The sequence below is a fragment of the Arachis hypogaea genome, chromosome 13 (assembly GCF_003086295.3).
Source record: "Arachis hypogaea cultivar Tifrunner chromosome 13, arahy.Tifrunner.gnm2.J5K5, whole genome shotgun sequence".
NCBI lineage: Eukaryota > Viridiplantae > Streptophyta > Magnoliopsida > Fabales > Fabaceae > Arachis > Arachis hypogaea.
The window spans coordinates 84,205,605-84,233,499 of NC_092048.1; the positions used below are offsets into that span (position 1 = coordinate 84,205,605).

The 27,895-nt window shown below is 39.4% G+C and overlaps 2 non-coding genes across 2 annotated transcripts; both read right to left on the reverse strand.

Moving 5' to 3' along the window:
- Nucleotides 1-5,886: 5,886 nt before the first annotated feature.
- On the reverse strand, nucleotides 5,887-5,994 carry LOC112739962 (small nucleolar RNA R71). The gene has a single exon (XR_003170895.1). It is a non-coding gene; the product is annotated as a small nucleolar RNA R71 (small nucleolar RNA).
- An 18,942-nt stretch (nucleotides 5,995-24,936) lies between these two features.
- Nucleotides 24,937-25,044, reverse strand: LOC112738546 (small nucleolar RNA R71). The gene has a single exon (XR_003169501.1). It is a non-coding gene; the product is annotated as a small nucleolar RNA R71 (small nucleolar RNA).
- Between the last annotated feature and the right edge of the window lie 2,851 nt (nucleotides 25,045-27,895).

Below are 27,895 nucleotides of genomic sequence, written 5' to 3' on the forward strand. Positions count from 1 at the left end.
TTTTTAATTCTTCTCCAAATCTTTTCAATTCGTTTTCAAAAATTCATTCATCTTTCCAAATCCTTTTCAATTTTTTTACTAATTCATATTATCTTTTATTTTCTAGAAGCATAAACAAAAATTCAAATTTAACTTCCTCATATCTTTTCCCTATCTTTTAATTTTTTTGAAAAGAATCTCATCTTTTTCATATCATGTTTATCTTTTGTTCATACCCTGGGTCGAGCTGTCCGACCCGGGATGATTAGCAACAAAGCGACCGACCTCTTCAGGTCAAACCATCCGACCTCTTCTCAAAGAGCTCGGACAAATTGACAGGAAAGCCCAAAAAGGGGGCCCAAATCGAGGAACACGACCCAAATCCAAAGGCAGCCCGAGCCTACAGAGAGAAGGGCGGTTTCCTTGAAGATAAGCTGACCTCACTCAAAGATAAGATAAGATAAGATAAGATAACTAACTTATCTTATCTAAAAAGGTCACTCCACACTATTATAAATACACTGGAGCACCCAGGTATCACTCATACTCTGATTCTACAAAAAACCTGTTTAATACCCTTGCTAACTTAAGCATCGGAGTCCCTTGCAGGTACCACCACCCTATGGCGACAAAGGATCAGCGGCCTAGCCAGTCAGACAAGTCAGACGCGACTGCTCCAGCCGCCACCCACCAGCCGGACACATCAGCTCCAACCAGTACAGAAGATCTCGTACGAGATCGACCTACAGTTTCAGGTAACCCTCGGAACATTGGCGTCGTTGCCAGGGAACCTGGAATTCATCCCACCACCATGGCGGACGACCATGACGACGACCACGACTCAGATCTAGAGGATAGGACACCGCACAAAAATGCGGACACTACACCAAAGGATATCCTGCAACCTGACGGGGACAAAAATTCACCAAACCCAGGAGCATTCAAGACGCTTCAAGATTGTTTAAAGCAACTTGAGAAAGAAGTCCAACACCAGCGAGAAGCTGGGAAAGACCTACGAAGGGAGATAAGGCGACACCGGGAATTAGAGGACAAACTTCTAAAACTCGAAACCGATCTCGAAACTAAAGCTACTCGATCCACTCATGAGGACAGCTCTCGCAAGGATCAAGATCCATTCACTAGAGAGATCATGAAAACCAAAATCCCCAATGACTTTAAACCCCTGGATATGACTTTATACGATGGTACGGCCGATCCCAGCCATCATCTCAGTAACTTCAGGAGTCGAATGTACCTCAATGACGCCTCGGACGCAGTCCACTGCAAAGCCTTCCCGACTACCTTAACTAAAACGGCGATTAGGTGGTTCGACAATCTACCCCCCCAGGTCCATCTCAAGCTTTGACAACCTGGCCAAAAAGTTTCTAGCCAGATTCTCTATCCAGAAAGACAAAACCAGGCATGCCCCAAGTCTATTAGGAATCAAACAAGGAGATCAGGAAAGTCTCCACAGCTACATGCAAAGATTCAACAAGGCATGTCTAGACATACAAAGTCTGCCCACAGAAGCGGCCATCATGGGCCTCATCAATGGCTTGCAAGAAGGACCTTTTAGCCACTCCATATCGAAAAAGCATCCCACATCTCTAAATGAGGTACAAGAACGAGCAGAGAAGTATATCAACATGGAGGAAAAATCTCGACTAGGAGAGTCCTCGAAACACGGATCCTCCTACTCCTCCCGAGAAAAACACAAAGAATCCAAGAAAAAAGATAATGTCGGAGAAAAGATAAAAAATATCACATTTATACCCCTCTTCGGGTATCTCTTGTGGATGTCTACAGAGAAGTATGCCATACGGAAAAGATACCTCCAGCTCGACCACTCAAAAGCAAAAAAAAAAAGGAGGAAACCAGGCTGAATATTGTGAATATCATCGAATATATGGACATTCCACTAATGAATGTTTCGACCTAAAAAACATCATAGAAAAACTAGTAAGAGAAGGAAAGTTAGATCGATATTTGGCAAGCCGAGTAGACGATCCCAGAAAAAGAAGAAGAGATGAAGATGTCGGACGTGCAGAACGACCACCTCGCACGCCTGAAAGACACGTCCACATGGTACACAGAGGATTTGCGGGAGGAGGGATCTCCAAATCATCTCGCAAAAGACATCTTAAAGAAGTATATCATGTCGAGGGAAGGGAGGAAACGCCCGACATCCCCACAATTACTTTTACCAAAGAGGACGCATCTGGTATCATCTCAGGACACGACGATCCTATGGTCATCACTATCATATTGGCAAATACAAATCTCCACCGTACACTGATAGACCAAGGAAGCTCCGCCGACATCTTGTTCAAAACTGCCTTCGACAAGCTTGGCCTGGAAGAAAAAGAACTCAGAGCATATCCAAACAGCCTGTTCGGACTGGGAGACACCCCAGTTCAACCACTTGGATACATCTCACTACACACAACTTTCAGAAAAGGAAAGCAGTCAAGAACACTCAAGATAGACTACATCGTAGTCGACGTGAGTTCAGCCTACAACGCCTTAATAGGTCGGACAACATTAAACCAGCTCGGCGCAGTAGTCTCGACTCCACATTTATGAATGAAATTCCCAACAGCAGAAGGGATAGCTACAATAAAAGCAGACCAAAAGACGGTGCACCGCTATTACAATGAAAGTCTAAACCTCCCAAGCACACACCAAGTGGGCCCCAGAAGTGGATTTCTGCATCATTTACTCATTTCTGTAAACCCTAGTAACTAGTTTAGTATAAATAGGACTTTTTACTATTGTATTTACATCTTTGGATCATCTTTGATCAGTTTTATGCTATCTTAGACCTTTATGGGGGCTGGCCATTCGGCCATGCCTGGACCTTGTTCTTATGTATTTTCAACGGTAGAGTTTCTACACACCATAGATTAAGGTGTGGAGCTCTGCTGTTCTTCATGAATTAATACAAAGTACTATTATTTTTCTATTCAATTCAAGCTTATTCCGATTCTAAGATATTCATTCGCACTTCAATATGAATGTGATGATCGTGACAGTCATCATCATTCCCAACCTATGAACGCGTACCTGACAACCACTTCTGTTCTACCTTAGATTGAATGAGTATATCTAGATTCCTTAATCAGAGTCCTCGTGGTATAAGTTAGAATCCATGAACAACCATTCTTGAGATCTGGAAAGTCTAAACCTTGTCTGTGGTATTCCGAGTAGGATCTGGGAAGGGATGACTGTGATGAGCTTCAAACTCGCGAGTGTTGGACGTAGTGACAAACGCAAAAGGATCAATGGATCCTATTCCAGCATGATCGAGAACCGACAGATGATTAGCCATGAAATGACAGCGCATTGGACCATTTTCACTGAGAGGACAGGATGTAGCCATTGACAACGGTGATGCCTAACATACAGCTTGCCATAGAAAGGAGTATGAAGGATTGGATGAAAGCAGTAGGAAAGCAGAGATTCAGGAGGAACTAAGCAACTCTATACGCTTATCTGAAACTCTCACAAATGAATTACATAAGTATCTCTATCTCTAATTTACGTTTTATTTATATCTTAATTATCAATTCACCATAACCATTTGAATTCGCCTGACTGAGATTTACAAAGTGACCATAGCTTGCTTCAAGCCGACAATCTTCGTGGGATCGACCCTTACTCACGTAAGGTTTATTACTTGGACGACCCAGTGCACTTGCTGGTTAGTTGTGCGAAGTTGTGACAAAGAACTAAGATTATGAATGTGCGTATTAAGTTTTTTGCGCCGTTACCAAGGAATGAACCATCATGATTTCTGCGCACCAAGTTTTTGGCGCTGTTGCCGGGGATTGTTCGAGTTTGGACAACTGATGGTTCATCTTGTTGCTCAGATTAGGTAATTTTATATTATTTTTAGGCTTTTTACTTTTATTTATTTTCGAAAAAAAAAATTTAATAAAATCATAAAACCAAAAATATTTTATGTTTCTTGCTTGAGTCTTATATCAGTTTTTAAGTTTAGTGTCAATTGCATGTGTTTTAATTTTCCTTTAATTTTTTGAAAATTCATCATGTGTTCTTCATGATCTTCAAGTTGCTCTTGATGAATCCTCTTGTTTGATCTTCATGTTTTCTTGTTTTGCATCTTTTTTTATTTTCCATATGCAATTTTAATTTGTTAGAGTCTAATTATTGAAAATTTCTAAGTTTGGTGTCTTCCATGTTTTTCTTTTCTTAAAAATTTTTCAAAAATAAGTTCTTGGTGTTCATCTTGACATTCAAAGTGTTCTTGGTGTTCATCTTGACATTCATAGTGTTCTTGCATGCATTGTGTGTTTTGATTCATAATTTTTATGTCTTGTGTCTTTTTTTGTGTTTTTCTCTTTCTTCATTAAAAATTCAAAAATAAAAAAAATATCTTTCCCTTTTTCTCTCATAAATTTTTGAAAATTTGAGTTGACTTTTTCAAAACTTTTCAAAATTTAGTTGTTTCTTATGAGTCAAATCAAATTTTCAATTTAAAAATTCTATCTTTTTCAAATCTTTTTCAAAAATCAAATCTTTTTCATTTTCTTTTATGATTTTTGAAAATTTCAAAAATTATTTTCAAAATCTTTTTCTTATTTTTATTTCATATTTTCAAAATTAATGCTAACAATTAATGTGATTGATTCAAAAATGTTAAAAGTTTGTTACTTCCCTCTTAAGAAAAGTTCAATCTTTAAATTTTAAATGATATCTTTTTGTTTCTTGTTAGTCAAGTAGTCAACTTTAATTTTCAAAATCAAATCTTTTTAAATTTCTTTTTCAAATCTTTTTCAATTTAAGTTTCAATCACATCCTTTTAAGAATCAATTTCAAAATCTTTTCTAACTTCCTTTCTAACTTTTTATCTTTTCAAAAACTGATTTTCAAATCTTTTTCAATTAACTACTTGACTTTTTGTTTGATTTTAAAAGTTTACTATTTCAATCATATCTTTTTCAAAACTGCCTAACTAATTCTATCTCTAATTTTCGAAAATCCCTTCCCTCTTTTTCAAAATTTCTTTTTAAATTAACTAATTGTTTTAAATTTAATTTAATTTGATTCATTTTTCCTTTCTTAATTTTCGAACTTTAATTTTTATTTTTTATTTTAAATTCAATTTAAAAACAAAAATACTTTTATTTTAATCTATTTAATTTTCGAATTTCTCTTCTCCTCATCTCTTTCTAATTATTTATTCATCTACTAACACCCCTCTTTCACCCAAGAATTCGAACTCATTCCTCTCCCTTGTGTTTGGATTCTTATCTTTTCCTTCCTCCATTATTCTCTTCTTATACTTACATAAAGAATCTCTATACTGTGACATAGAGGATTCCATATTTTCTTTTTTGTTTTCTTCTTTTTCATATGAGCAGGAACAAGGATAAGAACATTCTTGTTGAAGCTGATCCTGAACCTAAAAGGACTCTGAAGAGGAAGCTAAGGGAAGCTAAAGCACAACTCTCTAGAGAAAATCTGATAGAAATTTTCGAAAAAGAAGGAGACATGGCCGAAAATAATAACAATGCAAGGAAGATGCTTGGTGACTTTACTGCACCTAATTCCAATTTACATGGAAGAAGCATCTCAATCCCTGCCATTGGAGCAAACAATTTTGAGCTGAAACCTCAATTAGTTTCTCTGATGCAACAGAATTGCAAGTTTTATGGACTTCCATCAGAAGATCCTTTTCACTTCTTAACTGAATTCTTGCAGATCTGTGGTACTGTTAAGACCAATGGGGTTGATCCCGAGGTCTACAGGCTTATGCTTTTCCCATTTGCTGTAAGAGACAGAACTAGAATATGGTTGGACTCTCAACCTAAAGACAGCCTGAACTCTTGGGATAAGCTGGTCACGGCTTTCTTAGCCAAGTTCTTTCCTCCTCAAAAGCTTAGCAAGCTTAGAGTGGATGTTCAGACCTTCAAACAAAAAGAAGGCGAATCCCTCTATGAAGCTTGGGAGAGATACAAGGATCTGACCAAAAAGTGTCCTTCTGACATGCTTTCAGAATGGAGCATCCTGGATATATTCTATGATGGTCTGTCTGAATTATCAAAGATGTCATTGGACCATTCTGCAGGTGGATCCATTCACCTAAAGAAAATGCCTGCAGAAGCTCAAGAACTCATTGACATGGTTGCAAATAACCAGTTCATGTACACTTCTGAAAGGAATCCTGTGAGTAATGGGACGCCTCAGAGGAAGGGAGTTCTTGAAATTGATACTCTGAATGCCATTTTGGCTCAGAATAAAATATTGACTCAGCAAGTCAATATGATCTCTCAGAGTCTGAATGGATTGAAGGAATCATCCAATAGTACTAAAGAGGCATCTTCTGAAGATGAAGCTTATGATCCTGAGAACCCTGCAATAGCAGAGGTGAATTACATGGGTGAACCCTATGGAAACACCTATAATCCCTCATGGAGAAATCATCCAAATTTCTCATGGAAGGATCAACAAAAGCCTCAACAAGGCTTTAATAATGGTGGAAGAAACATGTTTAGCAATAGCAAGCCTTTCCCATCATCCACTCAGCAACAGACAGAGAATTCTGAGCAGAATCCATCTAGCTTAGCAAATATAGTCTCTGATCTATCTAAGGCCACTGTAAGTTTCATGAATGAAACAAGATCCTCCATTAGAAATTTGGAGGCACAAGTGGGCCAGCTGAGTAAAAGAGTCACTGAAACTCCTCCTAGTACTCTCCCAAGCAATACAGAAGAAAATCCAAAGGGAGAGTGCAAGGCCATTGATTTAACCATTATGGCTGAACCTACAAGGGAGGAAGAGGACGTGAATCCTAGTGAGGAAGACCTCCTGGGACATCTAGTGACCAATAAGGAGTTTTCCTTCGAGGAACCAAAGGAATCTGAGGCTCAATTAGAGACCATAGAGATTCCATTGAACCTCCTTCTTCCCTTCATGAGCTCTGATGAGTATTCGTCCTCTGAAGAGGATGAAGAAATTACTGAAGAGCAAGTTGCTAAGTACCTTGGTGCAATCATGAAGCTGAATGCCAAATTATTTGGTAATGAGACTTGGGAAAATGAACCTCCCTTGCTCACCAATGAACTGAATGCATTGGATAGGCAGAAATTACCTCAAAAGAAACAGGATCCTGGCAAATTCTTAATACCCTGTACCATAGGCAGCATGACCTTTGAGAAGGCTCTGTGTGACCTGGGGTCAGGAATAAACTTAATGCCACTCTCTGTAATGGAGAAACTTGGGATCTTTGAGGTGCAAGCAGCCAAAATCTCATTAGAGATGGCAGACAACTCAAGAAAATAGGCTTATGGACAAGTAGAGGACGTGTTAGTAAAGGTTGAAGGCCTTTACATCCCTGCTAATTTCATAATCCTAGACACTGGGAAGGAAGAGGATGAATCCATCATCCTTGGAAGACCCTTCCTAGCCACAGCAAGAGCTGTGATTGATGAGGACAGAGGAGAATTGGTCCTTCAACTGAATGAGGACAACCTTGTGTTTAAGACTCAAGGATCTCCTTATGTAACCATGGAGAGGAAGCATGAAAAGCTTCTCTCACTACAGAGTCAACCAAAGCCCCCATAATCAAACTCTAAGTTTGGTGTTGGGAGGTCCCAACAATGCTCTGAACATCTGTGAGGCTCCATGAGAGCTCACTGTCAAGCTATTGACGTTAAAGAAGCGCTTATTGGGAGGCAACCCAATGTTATTTAATTATATCTATTTTATTTTCCTTTTGTTATTTCGTATTTTAGTAGGTTGATGATCATGTGGAGTCACAAAAACTACTGAAAAATAAAAAATAGAATGAAAAATAGCATTAAAAATATCACACCCTGGAGGAGAGCAGTCTGGCGTTTAAACGCCAGAAACAAGCATCTGTCTGGCGTTTAACGCTAGAAACAGGCTACATTTGGATGTTTAACGCCAGAAACAAGCAGCAATCTGGCGTTAAACGCCAGGATTGCACAGCAAGGGAGTTTTACACGCCTAATTGGAGCAGGGATGTTAAGTCCTTGACCCCACTTAATCTGTAGACCCCACAGGATCCCCTCAGGATCTGTGGACCCTATCGGATCCCCACATCTTCTACTCTCCTCTTCACACCTTTTCATAACTCTCTTCCTCAAACACCCTTCACCAATTACCTCAATCACTCTTTCCCATCACCTCTTCACCTCTCACATCCATACTCTCTTCCCCATAAACCCCACCTACCTCTAAAATTCAAACTCTTTTCCCTCCTAACCCCAACCCTAATGGCCGAACCCTAAATCATATCCCACCCCTATATAAACCCCTCTTTCCTTCTTTATTTTCATACAACACAACCCTCTCTTCTTACCCTTGGCCGAATACACCTTCTCCCTCCATCTCCTCTATTCTTTTTCTTCTCCTTCTTTCTTTCTTCTTTTGCTCGGGGACGAGCAAACATTTTAAGTTTGGTGTGGTAAAAACATAGCTTTTTGTTTTTTCATAACCATTTATGGCACCTAAGGCCAGAGAAACCTCTAGAAAGAGGAAAGGGAAGGCAATTGCTTCCACCTCTGAGTCATGGAAGATGGAGAGATTAATCTCAAAGGTCCATCAAGACCACTTCTATGAAGTTGTGGCTAAGAAGAAAGTGATTCCTGAGGTTCCTTTCAAGCTCAAAAATAATGAGTATTCGGAGATTCGACATGAGATCCGAAGAAGAGGTTGGGAAGTTCTCACCAACCCCATTCAACAAGTCGGGATCTTAATGGTCCAAGAGTTCTATGCAAATGCATGGATCACTAGGAACCATGATCAAAGTGTGAACCCGAATCCAAAGCATTAGCTCACCATGGTTCGGGGGAAATACTTAGACTTCAGTCCGGAAAATGTAAGGCTAGCGTTCAACTTGCCAATGATGGAAGAGAATGCACGCCCCTACACAAGAAGGGTCAACTTTGATCAAAGGTTGGACCAAGTCCTCATAGACATATGTGAGGAAGGAGCTCAATGGAAAATTGACTCAAGAGGCAAGCCGGTTCAATTAAGAAGGCATGACCTCAAACCAGTGGCTAGGGGATGGCTAGAGTTTATTCAACGCTCAATCATTCCTACGAGTAACCAGGCCATCATGATCCATAGTATCATGATTGGAGAGGAGGTGGAAGTTCATGAGATTATACCTCAAGAACTTTACAAAGTGGCTAACAAGTCCTCCACTCAGGCAAGGTTAGCCTTTCCTCACCTCATATGCCACCTATGCAATTTGGCCGGAATTGACATAGAGGGAGACATCCTCATTGAAGAGGATAAGCCCATCACTAAGAAAAGGATGGAGCAAATAAGAGATCATGGACCTCAACAAGAGCATGAGGAAATTCCCCACCATGAAATCCCTGAGATGCCTCAAGGGATGCAATTTCCTCCACAAAACTATTGGGAGCAAATCAACACCTCCCTAGGAGATTTAAGTTCCAACATGGACAACTAAGGGTGGAGCATCAAGAGCACTCCATCATCCTTCATGAGATTAGAGAAGATCAAAGAGCTATGAGGGAGGAGCAACAAAGGCAAGGAAGAGACATAGAGGAGCTCAAAAGTACCATTAGTGCTTCAAGAAGTGGAAGATGCCACCTTCTCTAAGGTAGACTCATTCCTTAATTTCCTTGTCTATTTATTTTACTGTTTTTCGTTTATTATGCTTTATGTTTGTGTCTTATTACATGATCACTAGTGTTTAAGTGTCTATGTCTTAAAGCTATGAATGTCCTATGAATCCATCACCTTTCTATGCTTTTTCGTTTATTAATGCTTTAATTACAAAAGAACAAGAAGTACTGAGTTTCGAATTCATCCTTGAAACTAGTTTAATTATTTTGATGTGGTGACAATACTTTTTGTTTTCTGAATGAATGCTTGAACAGTACATATGTCTTTTGAAATTGTGGTTTATGAACGTTAAATATGTTGGCTCTTGAAGAATGATGAAAAAAGATACATGTTATTTGATAATCTAAAAAATAAAAAAAAATGATTCTTGAAGCAAGAAAAAGCAGTGAATACAAAAGCTTGCAGAAAAAAAAAAGAAAGAAAAGAAAATGGCGAAAAAAAAAGAAAAAAAAAAGAGAAAAAGAAAAAGAAAAAGCAAGCAGAAAAAGCCAATAGCCCTTAAAACCAAAAGGCAAGGGTAAAAAGGATCCAAGGCTTTGAGCATCAGTGGATAGGAGGGCCTAAAGGAATAAAATCCGGCCTAAGCGGCTAAACCAAGCTGTCCCTAACCATGTGCTTGTGGCGTGAAGGTGTCAAGTGAAAACTTGACACTGAGCAGTTAAAGTCAAGGTCCAAAGCAAAAAGAAGAGTGTGCTTAAGAACCCTGGACACCTCTAATTGGGGACTCTAGCAAAGCTGAGTCACAATCTGAAAAGGTTCACCCAGTTATGTGTCTGTGGCATTTATGTATCCGGTGGTAATACTGGAAAACAAAGTGCTTAGGGCCACGGCCAAGACTCATAAAGTAGCTGTGTTCAAGAATCAACATACTGAACTAGGAGAATCAATAACACTATCTGAATTCTAAGTTCCTATAAGATGCCAATCATTCTGAAATTCAATGGATAAAGTGAGATGCCAAAACTATTCAAGAGGCAAAAAGCTACTAGTCCCGCTCATCTGATTGGAGCTAAGTTTCATTGATATTTTGGAATTCATAGTATATTCTCTTCTTTTTATCCTATTTAATTTTCAGTTGCTTGAGGACAAGCAACAATTTAAGTTTGGTGTTGTGATGAGCGGATAATTTATACGCTTTTTGGCATTATTTTTACATAGTTTTTAGTATAATTTAGTTAGTTTTTAGTATATTTTTATTAGTTTTTAATAAAAATTCACATTTCTAGACTTTACTATGAGTTTGTGTGTTTTTCTAAGATTTTAGGTAATTTCTGGCTGAAATTGAGGGACTTGAGCAAAAATCAGATTCAGGGGCTGAAGAAGGACTGCAGATGCTGCTGGATTCTGACCTCCCTACACTCAAAGTAGATTTTCTGGAGTTACAGAACTCCAAATAGCACGCTCTCAATTTCTTTGGAAAGTAGACATCCAGGGCTTTCCAGAAATATATAATAGTTCATACTTTGCCTGAGTTTAGACGACAAAAACTAGCGTTCAATGCCAGTTCCATGTTGCATTCTGGAGTTAAACGACAGAAACAGGTTGCAAAGTGGAGTTAAAAGCCAGAAACAGGTTACAAACTGGCGTTCAACTCCAAGAGAAGCCTCTACACGTGTAAAGCTCAATGCTCAGCCCAAGCACACACCAAGTGGGCCCCAAAAGTGGATTTCTGCATCATTTACTCATTTTTGTAAACCCTAGTAACTAGTTTAGTATAAATAGGACTTTTTACTATTGTATTTACATCTTCGTATCATCTTTGATTAGTTTTATGCTATCTTAGACCTTTATGGGGGCTGGCCATTCGGCCATGCCTGGACCTTGTTCTTATGTATTTTCAACGGTAGAGTTTCTACACACCATAGATTATGGTGTGGAGCTCTACTGTTCCTCATGAATTAATACAAAGTACTATTGTTTTTCTATTCAATTCAAGATTATTCCGATTCTAAGATATTTATTCGCACTTCAATATGAATGTGATGATCGTGACAGTCATCATCATTCCCAACCTATGAACGCGTGCCTGACAACCACTTCCGTTCTACCTTAGATTGAATGAGTATCTCTGAGATTCCTTAATCAGAGTCTTCATGGTACAAGTTAGAATCCATGAACGGCCATTCTTGAGATCCGGAAAGTCTAAAACTTGTCTGTGGTATTCCGAGTAGGATCTAGGAAGGGATGGATGTGATAAGCTTCAAACTCGCGAGTGTTGGGCGTAGTGACAGACGCAAAAGGATCAATGGATCCTATTCCAGCATGATCGAGAACCGACAGATGATTAGTCATGCAGTGACAGCGCATTGGACCATTTTCACTGAGAGGACAGGATGTAGCCATTGACAACGGTGATGCCTAACATACAACTTGCCATAGAAAGGAGTATGAAGGATTGGATGAAAGCAGTAGGAAAGCAGAGATTCAGGAGGAACTAAGCAACTCTATACGCTTATCTGAAACTCTCACCAATGAAGTACATAAGTATCTCTATCTCTAATTTACATTTTATTTATATTTTAATTATCAATTCACCATAACCATTTGAATTCGCCTGATTGAGATTTACAAGGTGACCATAGCTTGCTTCAAGCCGACAATCTCCGTGGTATCGACCCTTACTCACGTAAGGTTTAGTACTTGGATGACCCAGTGCACTTGCTGGTTAGTTGTGCGAAGTTGTGACAAAGAACTAAGATTATGAACATGCGTATTAAGTTTTTAGTGCCGTTACCAAGGAATGAACCGTCACGATTTCTACGCACTAATAGGCTATGACATATGGATTCTTACCCTCGCGTTGTGCTAACCTGCCCCCCACGGCAAAATTTGAAGCATCACACATTATTTCAAATGGCCGATGACGAATCGGATTTCCTATCGGTGAAGAAATTCACAAATATATTATCGTGTTGCAAGTATAGCTTCTAAACCAACAGAAAATCCTTTCGTACAAAATTTTTTGTTGTCACAAGTAACAAACCCAATAAAATTTATAAACCGAAGTATTCAAACCTCAGGTCGTCTTCTCAAGGAATTGCAGGGAGGTATGACTTATTATTAGCTATGGAAAAGGTAGAATTTTGGGTTTTGAAAGGTTTGAGCAAGGAAAATAAATTGCAGGAATTAATAAATTAATATCTAATAAAACTCTTGGCAAGGTATGAAAACTGGGAGTCCTATCCTAATTATCCTTATCAATGGTGATGAGAATTGAGTTTTAATCCCACTTAGTTAACCCTTACTAAAGCAAAGGAAAGTCAAGTGAACTAATTAGTTAGATCCTCAAGTCCTAGCCAACTCCTAAGAAGGGACTAGAGTTAGTGGAATCCAATTCAATTAGCTAAAATAACAATTATCAATCATGATGAGTTTGATAACTCAAGAGTTACCAATTAATCAACCAAAGCCAAAAGGGAAAAATCTAAATTAAATTAAAAGCATTCATATAAATAAAGCAAAGCAAAGTCAAATCTGAAATACCTCAATTTATATTAAATAAAACATTCAAATCTAAATACGAAGAATTCATAAGCCAAATTGGTAACATGAGTCAGATAATAATAAAAGCATTAGAATAATTAAAAATATAAAAGGAATATTGAACCTGAGAAGAAGTTGAAATAATAAGAAATCCTAATTCCTTTAAGAGGAATTCTAATCCTAAAACCTAAGAGAGAGGAGAGAACCTCTCTCTCTAAAAACTACATCTAAATTATAAAATTATGAATGTATGATATATTCTTCAGTTTTCCTTTGATTCCTCCATTCTTTGGCTTATATTCTGTGTTTCTGGATTCAGAATTGGGCCGAAAAAGGGTCCAGAAATCGCTGGGGGCGTTTTCTGCAGATTCTGCATGTGGCGTCTGTCACGCGTCCGCGTAGGTCACCGGTCGCATCATCTGGAGTTTTGCTCTTCCACGTGATCACGTCGGTCATGCATACGCGTCATTTGCGTTTTGCCCAAGGCACGCGTCCGCGTCAGTCACGCGTTCGCGTCGCTGCCTTTTTCTTCAAAACTCCATTTTTGTGTTTTCCTTCCAATTTTGTATGTTTCCTCTCTGTCCTCTAAGCCATTCCTGCCTTAGGAGATTTGAAAATACTTAACACACAAATCACGACATCGAATGGTAATAAAGGGTAATTAAAATTAATATTTTTAAAGTATAGGAAACATGTTTTTCACATATATCACATAATAAGGAAGGAAAAGTAAGACCATGCAATTTACATGAATAAGTGGGTGAAGAATTGAATAAATCACTTAAATTGAGCACAAAATACATCATAAAATATGGGTTTATCAGCCGACTCCAATCCGGCCCTCGCACAATGGGAGCTTGGGTCAATGCTACCTTGAGCCTGTCAAAAGCCTCCATGCATTCCTTGCTTAAATCAAACTCAACATCCTTTTGTAACAACCTTGAGAGAGGCAATGCTACCTTGCTAAAATCCTTTATGAATCTCCGATAAAATCCTGCATGTCCAAGGAAAGAGCGGACCTCCCTCTCGGAAGAGGGGTAAGGCAAGCTAGATATGACATTAATCTTTGCCGGGTCTACGAAAATACCATCTTTGGAAACAATATGTCCTAAAACAATGCCTTGCTTGACCATGAAATGACACTTCTCAAAATTCAAGACAAGGTTGGTTTTAGTACATCTTTCCAAAACTTTTTCAAGATTATCCAAGCAATGATCAAAAGAATCACCATATACCGTGAAGTAGTCATCCATGAATACCTCCATGCATTGCTCTAGAAAATCCGCAAAGATGCTCATCATGCACCTTTGGAAAGTTGCCGGTGCATTGCATAAGCCAAATGGCATACGCTTGTAGGCATAAGTTCCAAAAGGGCAAGTAAATGTTATTTTTTCTTGGTCCTCTAGAGCAATGTGTATTTGGAAGTACCCCGAATAGCCGTCTAGAAAGCAATAATGGGATTTACCGGATAATTGATCGAGCATTTGATCGATAAACGGAAGTGGAAAATGATATTTTCTAGTGGCCGAGTTCAACCATCGGTAGTCTATGCATACTCACCAAAAGATTTGCATCCGTATTGCTATGAGCTCCCCGCTTTCATTCTTGATTGTGGTTACCCCAGACTTCTTAGGCACAACTTGAACGGGACTTACCCATTCACTATCCGAAATAGGCACCAATGGTTTTAATCTTGAGGCATGTGTCTGTGGTGCTCCTGTGTGAGGGATCTACTTGGATGAATAAGCTCTTAGAGCTGCCTTATCACTTGGTAACTTGGGTTAACTAACTCAGGATTATTAGCTGAAAGTCCACTATCAAGAGTAACCCTCAATACAGAGCATTTAGTAACCCAAAGAGGTGCTAGACACCAAGGTCTCAAGAAAAGAAAATAAATAAACTATGTGCCTGTTGTGTGTATGTATGGGGGAGAGACTTGAGCAAGTAAGTCCTTAGGGGTGCTTCAACACCTAGCACCTTGAACCAACTGGTTCGAGAGTATTGGCTGAAAGCTTATTTTAAAGAGTTGCCCCTTACAGAGCACTTAGCTTAAGAACAAAAATAAGCCCTGAAATAACAACAAAAGGATCAATGAATAAAAGTCTCATGGGATGCAATCACAGTGAGTATTCTAGGACATGATAAAGGTCTGAAAGCCAGGAATGAACCTAAGTTGCTATGCATGAAACCACCATAAAACCAGGGACATGACTTCCACAAGAATGACTCATTTCTCTTGGCATTCCATTCATCATTCTCTTGTTCCAGTACTTGCTTAGGGACAAGCAAGCTTTAAGTTTGGTGTTGTGATGCCAGGGCATTTTGGCCAGTTTCACTGACCTTTTCTTTACTGTTTTTGGGGTAGTTTCATGCATTTCCTTAGGAAATAAGCTAGTTTTGGGTAGATATTTACTTACATCTTGATTCAAGCATACATTGTGCACTTTACATGATTTCATGAGGATTTTGCATGAATTTAAGGACAAATTGGATGTTGCATTCCCCATGACTTGGACTAGAGCTTTGATGCACTTTATTGCTTGATTTCAGGACAAAGGAAGCAAAGAAGAACCATTTTAGTGGCTACGTTAGTTACACTAACGTTAACACTAACGTGGAATGGGAGTAAATTGCAAAGTTAATGAGAAAAGTAATTGCCAATAATGCTCTCGAAGCCATCATTGCCCATGTTAAGAGCAACGTTAACTAAGTTAACGTGAACTCTAACGTGGAAGAAAGGAAATGGAGCAAAAGTTAGTGACACTTAACATTATCACTAACGTTGGACCAAGCTCATAAGTGGCCACGTTAGTTGCCACGTTAACTTAGTTAACGTGGCCTCTAACGTTAAGAAGTAAAGGGGAAGCCAACGTTAGTGACATTCAACTTTGTCACTAACGTTGGCCAAGTCACAATAAGCCACGTTAACTTCCACGTTAACCTAGTTAACGTGAAAGCTAACGTGAGGAGACAAAGTGGTCGACAACGTTAGTGACACCAAACATTGTCACTAACGTTGGAAGGAAACCACACAAGCCCCAATAAGCCACGTTAACTCCCACATTAACTTAGTTAACGTGGAAGTTAACGTGAAGAAGGGAGGTGATCGCCAACGTTAGTGACACCCAACATTGTCACTAACGTTGGAATTAGCCCACATAAGCCACTATGAGCCACGTTAACTCCCACGTTAACTTAGTTAATGTGGAAGCTAACGTGGATAAGGGAATGATGAGCCAACGTTAGTGACACTCAACTTTGTCACTAACGTTGGAGATGGCTAGCATGGCCACGTTAGAAGCCACGTTAACCTAGTTAACGTGGACTCTAACGTGAGAAATAGGGGCATATTGGAACGTTAGTGACAATGGTAAGTGTCCCTAACGTTCTCGAAAGTTGGCAAGCCTACGTTAAAAGAGCCACGTTAACTAAGTTAATGTGGACTCTAACGTAAGGAAGGGGGAGACTTCTCAACATTACTGGGAAAGGTAAGTCCCAGTAACGTGTGCGAAGGGCATAGAGGCAACGTTAGTGGCAACGTTTGTGCCACTAACGTTGAAGTTAACGTGGCTCTTACTTGGGTGAGGAATGTTAGTGAAAAAGGTGATTGTCACTAACGTTCTCGAACCCATATTTTCACTGAACGTTAACACCACTAACGTCCTGAGCTAAAGTCTCTGCCCACTTCACACTTTCTCTCTGCAAGTAAAGCCAAGCCCAATGAAGAAAAGAACTGCTTCAAACTCAAGATCCAAAGGCCCATACCCAAGACTTGAAGAGCCAACTAGAAGAACAGAAGAGTAGTATATATAGGAGTAGCTTTGAATTAAATTAGGAGTGGGAAAATATAGGGAGCCTCTGGGCATAGAACTACTCTCTGTATTTTACTTTCTCTGCACTTCTAGTTTCAGAATGTATTCTCCATCTTTGTTTTCATTTTCCAGAGCTATGAACAACTAAACCCCTTTCATTGGGTTAGGGAGCTCTGTTGTAATTTGATGGATCAATACTAGTTTTCATTATTCTTCTTCTATCTTTTCTCTTGATTTTACTTGAAAGCTTTCGATCTTCATCCAATTGGGTAGTTATCTTGGAAAAGAAGCTATTCATACTTGGATCTCTTCTGAACCTTGAAAGAGGAATGAAGAGATCATGCTAGAAATGCTTTCTCATGCTGGACCAAATTGGGTTTGGATGGATATGTGACTATAATTCTCTCAACACTTGATTTGGGAAATGCATGTGGTATAATCAGTGACCATACTTCATCTCTTCTCATGAGCAATTGACCAAGGAATTTGCTATTAATCAAGATTTTGAGAGATTGAATTAGAAGAAATTGTAATTCAATCACTTAAGATTGCCAAGGAGATCAATGAGTGCATTGATTGAGGAAGAGATGAAAATGAAATTGATCCGGAGAATGCAACATCTCCTAAACCCAACGAACTCCCCATTTCTGATCTTACCCATTCTCTTTATTTTTTTGTCATTTACTTTTATGAGCAATTGCCCCATCCCCATTTAAGATTCTGCAATTTACTTTCCGTCATTTACATTCTGCTCTTGTTTCTAGCATTTACTTTTCTGTTATTTACTTTCCCACCATTTAATTTTCTGCAATTCTCAACTCAAATTCTGATTCGCTCAACTAGAACATTCCTCTAATTAAAGTTGCTTGATCAATCAATCCTTGTGGGATTCGACCTCACTCTATTGTGAGTTTTTACTTGACGACAAATTCGGTACACTTGTCAAAGGAAATTTGTTATGAGACAAGTTTTCCGTGCATCAGTGACTCCTCCTCCTCCTCAATTTCTTTTATCTCAACTCCATCTTCCTCTTGAGCGACTTTCATTGGACTAGGTGCCTTTGAATCCCTTTCCTTCAATTGAGTTCCGGACCTCAAGGTTACGGCGTTGATGCCACCCTTGGGGTTGGGTAGAGGTTGAGAGGGTATAGCACTAGAGGTTGAGGCTTGAGGAGTGGGAGTAGAAGGTGGCTCCATGCGAGCAATGAGAGCTTGGAGGGTGGAAGTGAGACCATTAAGACTTGACTTGAGTGTATTTTGGAGTTCTTTTTGTCCTTGGAGTATGGACCGGAGTGTGTCATCTTGATTTGGAGATGTGGAGGGATAGGTGATTTGTGGTACTTCGGGTTGGTTGGGTGGAAGTGGTTGTCTATGAGGTGGTATGTAAGGTTGATAGTTCCTTCCTTGATTTGGTTGTTGGTTGGGAGGGTTTTGTGAATAACAATTTTGTGGAGTGTTGTTGTTCCACCTTTGGTTACCTCCATTGTCCCTTCCCCCTTGTTGATAATTGTCCTGCCAAGCTTGGTTGGAGTTATCCTTCCATCTTTGATTAGAGTTGTTACTCCCTTGTTTATAGTTGCCTCCTTGTTGGGGGTACCCTTGGTTGTAATTGCTCCCTTGGTTATGATATCCTTGATTAGCACGTTCATAATAGGAGCGATCATAAAAGTTGTGGGTAGCCGCTAGAGTGTTATCTTCTTGGAGACTTGGACATTCATCCGTGTAGTGGGAGTAGCATGAGCAAATGCCACACACTTTTTGGGAGACCAATTGTTGACATTGTTGGTTTTGGGGGGAAGGTGAATGTTGTTGAGGTGGAGGTTGTTGTTGATTCACTTGAAGTTGCTTTAGAAGGCTTGTCATCTCACACAAGGTCTTAGTAAGGGTAGCGGTCTCACCACTAGAAGAAACTTCATTCATGGCCTTTGGGCGGTTAACTCTCTATCTAGCATGTTAAGTGGACTCGGCCAAGTCGGTAATGAGTTGCCATGCCTCATTCGCCGTCCTATACTTTGATAAAGAACCGTTGCTTGAAGCATCCAACAAATTCTTATCTTGCTCCCTCATGCCTTGGCACACATAGCTAAGTAAGACTTGAGTGTCAATCATGTGGTTGGGACATGAATCAAGGAGTTTGCGAAACCGTTCTCAATATTCATATAGAGTTTCCATCTCGCCTTGTACAATACATGAGATCTCATTCCTTAGCTTGTCCGTCATTTCTACGGGCATGAATTTATCAAGGAATTCTCTTCTAAGCAAGTCCCAATCGGACACAATATCACTAGGTAAGGTATAAAATCACTCCTTGGCTCTTCCCTCAAGAGAGAATGGGAAGGCAAACAACCATATGGCCACTTCATTGGATCCTTCCCGCCTAGTGGTCGAGCATACACCATGAAAGTCCTTAAGGTGTCTAATGGGATCTTGTGCTGGAAGTCCATGGAACTTTGGTAGAAGATTGATGAGAGCGGTCTTGAGTTCAAAGTTTGCATTCAAGTTCAGATGAAGCACATGAAGAGGTTAGAGAACAAAGTCTGGTGCACCTGCTTCCTTGAGAGTAACTGGTGCATGAAATTGTGATCTCTAAAACGGCGCCAACAACTTGGTACGCACGAATGTAATCTCAACTCTTTGTCACAACTCCGCACAACTAACCAGCAAGTGCACTTGGTCGTCCAAGTAATAAACCTTACGTGAGTAAGGGTTGATCCCATGGAGATTGTCGGCTTGAAGCAAGCTATGGTCATCTTGTAAATCTCAGTCAGGCAGATTCAAATGGTTATGAGGTTTTGAGAATTAAACTATAATTAAAATATAAAATAAGATAGAAATACTTATATAATTCATTGGTGAGAATTTCAGATAAGCGTATGGAGATGCTTGTTGCTTCTGAATATCTGCTTTCCTACTGTCTTCATTCAATCATTCATACTCCTTTCCATGGCAAGCTGTATGTTGGGGGATCACCGTTGTCAATGGCTACCGTCCGTCCTCTCAGTGAAAATGGTCCAAATGCGCTGTCACCGCACGGCTAATCAGCTGTTGGTTCTCGATCATGTTGGAATAGGATCCATTGATCCTTTTGCGTCTGTCACTATGCCCAACACTCGCGAGTTTGAAGCTCGTCACAGTCATCCTATCCCAGATCCTACTCGGAATACCACAGACAAGGTTTAGACTTTCCGGATCTCAAGAATGGCCGCCAATTGATTCTAGCTTATACCACGAAGACTCCGATCTTTCAGAATGGAGGCTAAGAGATAAACACTCAAGCTATTGCAGATAGAACAGAAGTGGTTGTCAGGCATGCGTTCATAGGTGAGAATGATGATGAGTGTCACGGATCTTCACATTCATTAGGTTGAAGTGCGAATGAATATCTTGGAATAAGAATAAGCTTGAATTGAATAGAAAAACAATAGTACTTTGCATTAAATCATGAAGAACAACAGAGCTCCACACCTTAATCTATGGGGTGTAGAAACTCCACCGTTGAAAATACATAAGTGATAATGGTGTTCATTGGCTTCGGCCCCAGAGGGGGAACCAGAATAACCAAGACCTCTAATACAATAGTAAAAAGTCCTATTTATACTAAACTAGTTACTAGGGTTTACAGAGATAAGTAAATGATGCAGAAATCCACTTTCGGGGCCCACTTAGTGTGTGCTTGGGCTTAGCATTGAGCTTTACACGTGTAGAGACTTCTCTTAGAGTTAAACGCCAGGGTGCAGCCTGTTTGTGGCGTTTAACTCTGGTTTGTAACCTGTTTCTGGCGTTTAACTTCAGAATAGGGCAGGAAGTTGGTGTTTGAACGCCAGTTTGCATCATCAAAACTCAAGAAATGTATGGACTATTATATATTACTGGAAAGCCCTGGATGTCTACTTTCCAACGTAATTGAGAGCGTGCCAATTGGGTTTCTGTAGCTCCAGAAAATCCATTTCGAGTGCAGGGAGGTCAAAATCCAACAGCATCTGCAGTCCTTTCAGCCTCTGAATCCGATTTTTGCTCAGGTCCCTCAATTTCAGCCAGAAAATACCTGAAATCATAGAAAAATACACAAACTCATAGTAAAGTCCAGAAATGTGAATTTTGCATAAAAACTAATAAAAACATAGTAAAAACTAACTAAATTATACTAAAAACTACTTAAAAACAATGCCAAGAAGCGTATAAATTATCCGCTCATCAGTAACTCTCCTTGGAGCGGTGTTGAGCGAATAATTTATACGTTTTTTAACATTGTTTTTAGTATGTTTTTAGTAGGATCTAGTTACTTTTAGGGATGTTTTCATTAGTTTTTATGTTAAATTCACATTTCTGGACTTTACTATGAGTTTGTGTGTTTTTCTGTGATTTCAAGTATTTTCTGGCTGAAATTGAGGGACTTGAGCAAAAATCAGATTCAGAGGTTGAAGAAGGACTGCTGATGCTGTTGGATTCTGACCTCCCTGCACTCAAAGTGGATTTTCTGGAGCTACAGAACTCGAAATGGCGCGCTTCCAATTGCGTTGGAAAGTAGACATCCAGGGATTTTCAACAATATATAATAGTCTATACTTTGGCCAAGTTTAGATGACGTAAACTGGCGTTCAACACCAGCTTTCTGCCCAATTCTGGCGTCCAGCGCCAGAAAAGGATCCAAAACCAGAGTTGAACGCCCAAACTGGCACAAAAGCTGGCGTTCAACTCCAAGAAGAACCTCTGCACGTGCAACACTCAAAGCTCAGCCCAAGCACACACCAAGTGGGCCCCGGAAGTGGATTTATGCATCAATTAATTACTTCTGTAAACCCTAGTAGCTAGTTTATTATAAATAGGACCTCTTACTATTGTATTAGACATCCTGGATTGTATTCTGATCCTGTGATCACGTTTAAGGGCTGGCCTCTCGGCCATGCCTGGACTATCACTTATGTATTTTCAACGGTAGAGTTTCTACACTCCATAGATTAAGGTGTGGAGCTCTGCTGTTCCTCAAAGATTAATGCAAAGTACTACTGTTTTCTATTCAATTCATCTTGTTTCGCTTCTAAGATATTCATTCGTACTTCAATCTGAATGTGATGAACGTGACAATCATCATCATTCCCTATGAACACGTGCCTGACAACCACTTCCGTTCTACCTTCGACTGAATGAGTATCTCTTAGATCTCTTAATCAGAATCTTCGTGGCGTAAGCTAGAATGATGGCAGCATTCAAGAGAATCCGGAAAGTCTAAACCTTGTCTGTGGTATTCCGAGTAGGATTCAATGAATGAATGACTGTGACGAGCTCCAAACTCACGATTGCTGGGCGTTAGTGACAGACGCAAAAGGATAGTAAATCTTATTCCAGCATGATCGAGAACCGACAGATGAATAGCCGTGCCGTGACAGGGTGCGTTGACCATTTTCACTGAGAGGATAAGATGAAGCCATTGACAAGGGTGATGCCTCCAGACGATTAGCCGTGCCGTGACAGGGCATTGGATCATTTTCCCGAGAGATGACCGAAAGTAGCCATTGACAGTGGTGATGTATCACATAAAGCCAGCCATGGAAAGGAGTAAGACTGATTGGATAAAGATAGCAGGAAAGCAGAGGTTCAGAGGAACGAAAGCATCTCTATTCGCTTATCTGAAACTCTCACCAATGATTTACATAAGTATTTCTATCCCTTCTTTTATTTATTAATTTCGAAAACACCATTATCAATTTATATCCGCCTGACTGAGATTTACAAGGTGACCATAGCTTGCTTCATACCGACAATCTCCGTGGGATTCGACCCTTACTCACGTAAGGTATTACTTGGACGACCCAGTGCACTTGCTGGTTAGTTATGCGAAGTTGTGAAGATATATTTAGACCATGGTTCTGTGCATCCGTTTTTGGTGCCATTGCCAGGGAATCAATTTCGAACCACAATTCACAACCTGAGTAGTAATTTCGCATACCAAGTTTTTGGCGCCGTTGCTGGGGATTGTTTGAGTTTGGATAATTGACGGTTCATCTTGTTGCTCAGATTAGGTAATTTTCTTTTTATTTTCAAAAAAAAAAATTTTTTTTCAAAAGTCTTTCAAAAATTTCTCATCTGTTTTTGAAAAAAAAATTTATTAAAAAAAAAATTGTTTTCAAAAATATATTTTTCTTCAGAATTTTTAAGAATGAATTCTAGTGTTTCATGAAGCATGTTGAAGCCTGGTTGGCTGTAAAGCCATGTCTCAATTCTTTTGGACTGAGATTTCACTTATACTCAAGAGAAGAGCTTCTTTATCTTTCTTGGCATGTTAGGCTTGTCATGTCTGAGCTACATACTAAAGCTTGGCTGGCTAGTAAGCCATGCCTAACCCTCAGATTGGAGCTTTAGAGTAAAAAGATTCCTGGAATTCATATAAAAAAATTTTGGAATCCTTATTTTTCTTTTTCAAAATGATTTTCGAAAAAATTAAAAAAAAAATCAAAATCATAAAATCATAAGAATCAAAAATATTTTTGTGTTTCTTGTTTGAGTCATGTGTCATGTTATAAGTTTGGTGTCAATTGCATATTCATCTTGCATTTTTCGAAAATTCATGCATTCATAGTGTTCTTCATGATCTTCAAGTTGTTCTTGGTAAGTCTTCTTGTTTGATCTTGATGATTTTTTGTTTTGTGTTGTATGGTGCTTTTCATATGCATTCTTGAATTCTTAGTGTCTAAGCATTAAAGAATTCTAAGTTTGGTGTCTTGCATGTTTTCCTTACATTAAAGATTTTTCAAAATTGTGTCTTTGAGGTTCATCTTGACATTCAAAGTGTTCTTGGTGTTCATCTTGACATTCATAGCATTCTTGCATGCATTCATTGTTTTGATCTAAAAATTTCATGCATTGCATCATTTTTCTTGTTTGTCTCTCTCATCATAAAAATTCAAAAATCAAAAAAATATCTTTCCCTTTTTCTCTCTCATAAATTCGAAAATTAGATTTGACTTTTTCAAAAATTTTTAAAATCAAGTTGTTTTCATGAGTCAAATAAATTTTCAATTTGAAAATCTTATCTTTTTCAAAATCTTTTTCAAAAATCAAATCTTTTTCAAAATCTTAGTTATTTTCGAAAATTCTAAAAAAAATTTTCAAAAATATTTTTTTATTATTATATCATATTTTCGAAAATAACATCATCAATTAATGTTTTGATTCAAAAATTTCAAGTTTGTTACTTACTTGTTAAGAAAGATTCAAACTTTAAGTTCTAGAATCATATCTTGTGATTTCTTGTGAATCAAGTCATTAATTGTGTTTTTTAAAATCAAATCTTTTTCAAAAACTAATTTATTTATTCATCTACTAACATCTAATCTCACATCTCTACCCTCCTCACAGTTGTGTTTCTTCCATTACATTACATTCTTTGTCTCCCTTTTTTCTCCCACTCACAAAGGGATCCCTATACTGTGGTATAAAGGATCTCTATTATTATTATTATTTTTCTGTGCCCTCTTCTTTGTCATATGAGCAGGAGCAAGGACAAGAATATTCTTGTTGAAGCAGATCCAGAACCGGAAAGGACTCTGAAGAGAAAACTAAGAGAAGCTAAATTACAACAATCCAGAGATAACCTTTCAGAAATTTTCGAACAGGAAGAGGAGATGGCAGCCGAAAATAATAATAATGCAAGGAGGATGCTTGGTGACTTTACTGCACCTAATTCCAATTTACATGGAAGAAGCATCTCCATTCCTGTCATTGGAGCAAACAACTTTGAGCTGAAACCTCAATTAGTTTCTCTGATGCAGCAGAACTGCAAGTTTCATGGACTTCCATCTGAAGATCCTTTTCAGTTCTTAACTGAATTCTTGCAGATATGTGATACTGTTAAGACTAATGGAGTAGATCCTGAAGTCTACAGGCTCATGCTTTTCCCTTTTGCTGTAAGAGACAGAGCTAGAGTGTGGTTGGATTCTCAACCCAAGGATAGCTTGAACTCTTGGGATAAGCTGGTCAAGGCTTTCTTAGCCAAGTTCTTTCCTCCTCAAAAGCTGAGCAAGCTTAGAGTGGATGTTCAAACCTTCAGACAGAAAGAAGGTGAATCCCTCTATGAAGCTTGGGAGAAATACAAAGGACTGACCAAAAAGTGTCCTTCTGACATGCTTTCAGAATGGACCATCCTGGATATATTCTATGATGGTCTGTCTGAGTTATCTAAGATGTCATTGGATACCTCTGCAGGTGGATCCATTCACCTGAAGAAAACGCCTGCAGAAGCTCAAGAACTCATTGACATGGTTGCAAATAACCAGTTCATGTACACTTCTGAAAGGAATCCTGTGAATAATGGGACGCCTATGAAGAAGGGAGTTCTTGAGGTTGATACTCTGAATGCCATATTGGCTCAGAATAAAATATTGACTCAGCAAGTCAATATGATCTCTCAGAGTCTGCATGGAATGCAAGCTGCATCCAACAGTACTCAAGAGGCATCTTCTGAAGAAGAAGCCTATGATCCTGAGAACCCTGCAATAGCAGAGGTAAATTACTTAGGTGAACCTTATGGAAACACCTATAACTCAACATGGAGAAATCATCCAAATTTCTCATGGAAGGATCAAAAGCCTCAACAAGGCTTTAATAATGGTGGAAGAAATAGGTTTAACAATGGTAAACCTTTTCCATCATCCACTCAGCAACAGACAGAGAACTCTGAACAAAATACCTCTAATTTAGCAAACTTAGTCTCTGATCTATCCAAGGCCACTGTAAGTTTCATGAATGAAACAAGGTCTTCCATTAGAAATTTAGAAGCACAAGTGGGCCAGCTGAGTAAAAGGATCACTGAAATCCCTCCTAGTACTCTCCCAAGCAATACAGAAGAAAATCCAAAAGGAGAGTGCAAGGCCATTGACATAAGCACCATGGCCGAACCTGTAAGGGAAGGAGAGGGCGTGAATCCCAAGGAGGAAGACCTCCTGGGACATCCAGTGATCAATAAGGAGGTTCCCTCTGAGGAACCAAGGGAATCTGAGGCTCATCTAGAGACCATAGAGATTCCATTGAACCTCCTTATGCCATTCATGAGCTCTGATGAGTATTCCTCTTCTGAAGAGAATGAGGATGTTACTGAAGAGCAAACTGCCAAGTTTCTTGGTACAATCATGAAGCTGAATGCCAAATTATTTGGCAGTGATACTTGGGAAGATGAACCTCCCTTGTTCACTAATGAACTAAGTGATCTGGATCAACTGACATTGCCTCAGAAGAAACAGGATCCTGGAAAGTTCTTAATACCTTGTACCATAGGCACCATGATCTTTAAGGCTCTGTGTGACCTTGGTTCAGGGATAAACCTCATGCCCCTCTCTGTAATGGAGAAACTGGGAATCTATGAGGTGCAAGCTGCTAAAATCTCATTAGAGATGGCAGACAATTCAAGAAAACAGGCTTATGGACAAGTAGAGGACGTGTTAGTGAAGGTTGAAGGCCTTTACATCCCTGCTGATTTCATAGTCCTGGATACTGGAAAGGAAGAGGATGAATCCATCATCCTAGGAAGACCTTTCCTAGCCACAGCAAGAGCTATGATTGATATGGAGAGAGGAGAACTAGTCCTTCAATTGAATGAGGACACCCTTGTGTTTGTAACTCAAGGATCTCTCTCTGCATCCATGGAGAGGAAGCAGAAGAAGCTTCTCTCAAAGCAGAGTCAAACAAAGCCCCCATAGTCAAACTCTAAGTTTGGTGTTGGGAGGCCACAACCAAACTCTAAGTTTGGTGTTGAACTCCCATATCTAAACTCTAAGTTTGATGTTAGGGAGTCTCAACAAAGCTCTGCACATCTGTGAGGCTCCATGAGAGCCCACTGTCAAGCTATTGACATTAAAGAAGCGCTTGTTAGGAGGCAACCCAATGTTTATTTATCTAATTTTTTTTTTGTTTTTCATGTTTTATTAGGTTCATGATCATGTGGAGTCACAAAATAAATATAAAAATTGAAAACGGAGTCAAAAACAGCAGAAGAAAAATCACACCTTGGAGGAAGCATCTGCCTGGCGTTCAACGCCAGAACAGAGCATGGTTCTGGCGCTGAACACCCAAAATGGGCAGCTTCTGGGCGCTGAACGCCAGAACAGGCATGGTTCTGGCGTTCAACGCCAGAAATGGCTAGTAAATGGGCATTGAACGCCCAAAATGGGCACCAACCTGGCGCTGAACGCCCAGAGTTGTGTGCAAGGGCATTTTACATGCCTAAATTGGTGCAGGGATGTAAATGCCTTGACACCTCAGGATCTGTGGACCCCACAGGATCATCTCAGGATCTGTGGACCCCACAGGATCCCCACCTACCTCATCATATCTCTTTCCATTCATGATCATCCCTTCTGTTTTCCATCTACCACTCACATCCATACACCCACTACCTTCAAAATTCAACATCTCTCTCCCACCCAATCCCACCCATATGGCCGAATACACACCTCCATCCATCTCCTCCATATCTTCTTCTTCTTCTTATATTCTTTCTTCTTTTGCTCGAGGGCGAGCAACATTCTAAGTTTAGTGTGGTAAAAGCATAGCTTTTTTGTTTTTTCCATAACCATTGATGGCACCTAAGGCCAGAGAAACCTCTAGAAAGAGGAAAGGGAAGACAAAAGCTTCTATCAAGGGTCTATAGCTCAGTGGTAGAACATTTGACTGCAAATCAAGAGATCCCTGAGATACCTCAGGGGATACATTTTCTTCCACACAATTATTGGAAGCAACTAAGGGTGGAACATCAAGAGCACTCCATCATGCTTCATGAAATAAGAGAAGATCAAAAAGCAATGAGGGAGGATCAACAAAGACAAGGAAGAGACATAGAAGAGCTCAAGGACATCATTGGTTCCTCAAGAAGGAAACGCCACCATCACTAAGGTGGATTCATTCCTTGTTCTTATTTCTTCTGTTTTTCGTTTTCTATGTTATGTGCTTATCTGTGTTTGTGTCTTCATTACATGATCATTAGTA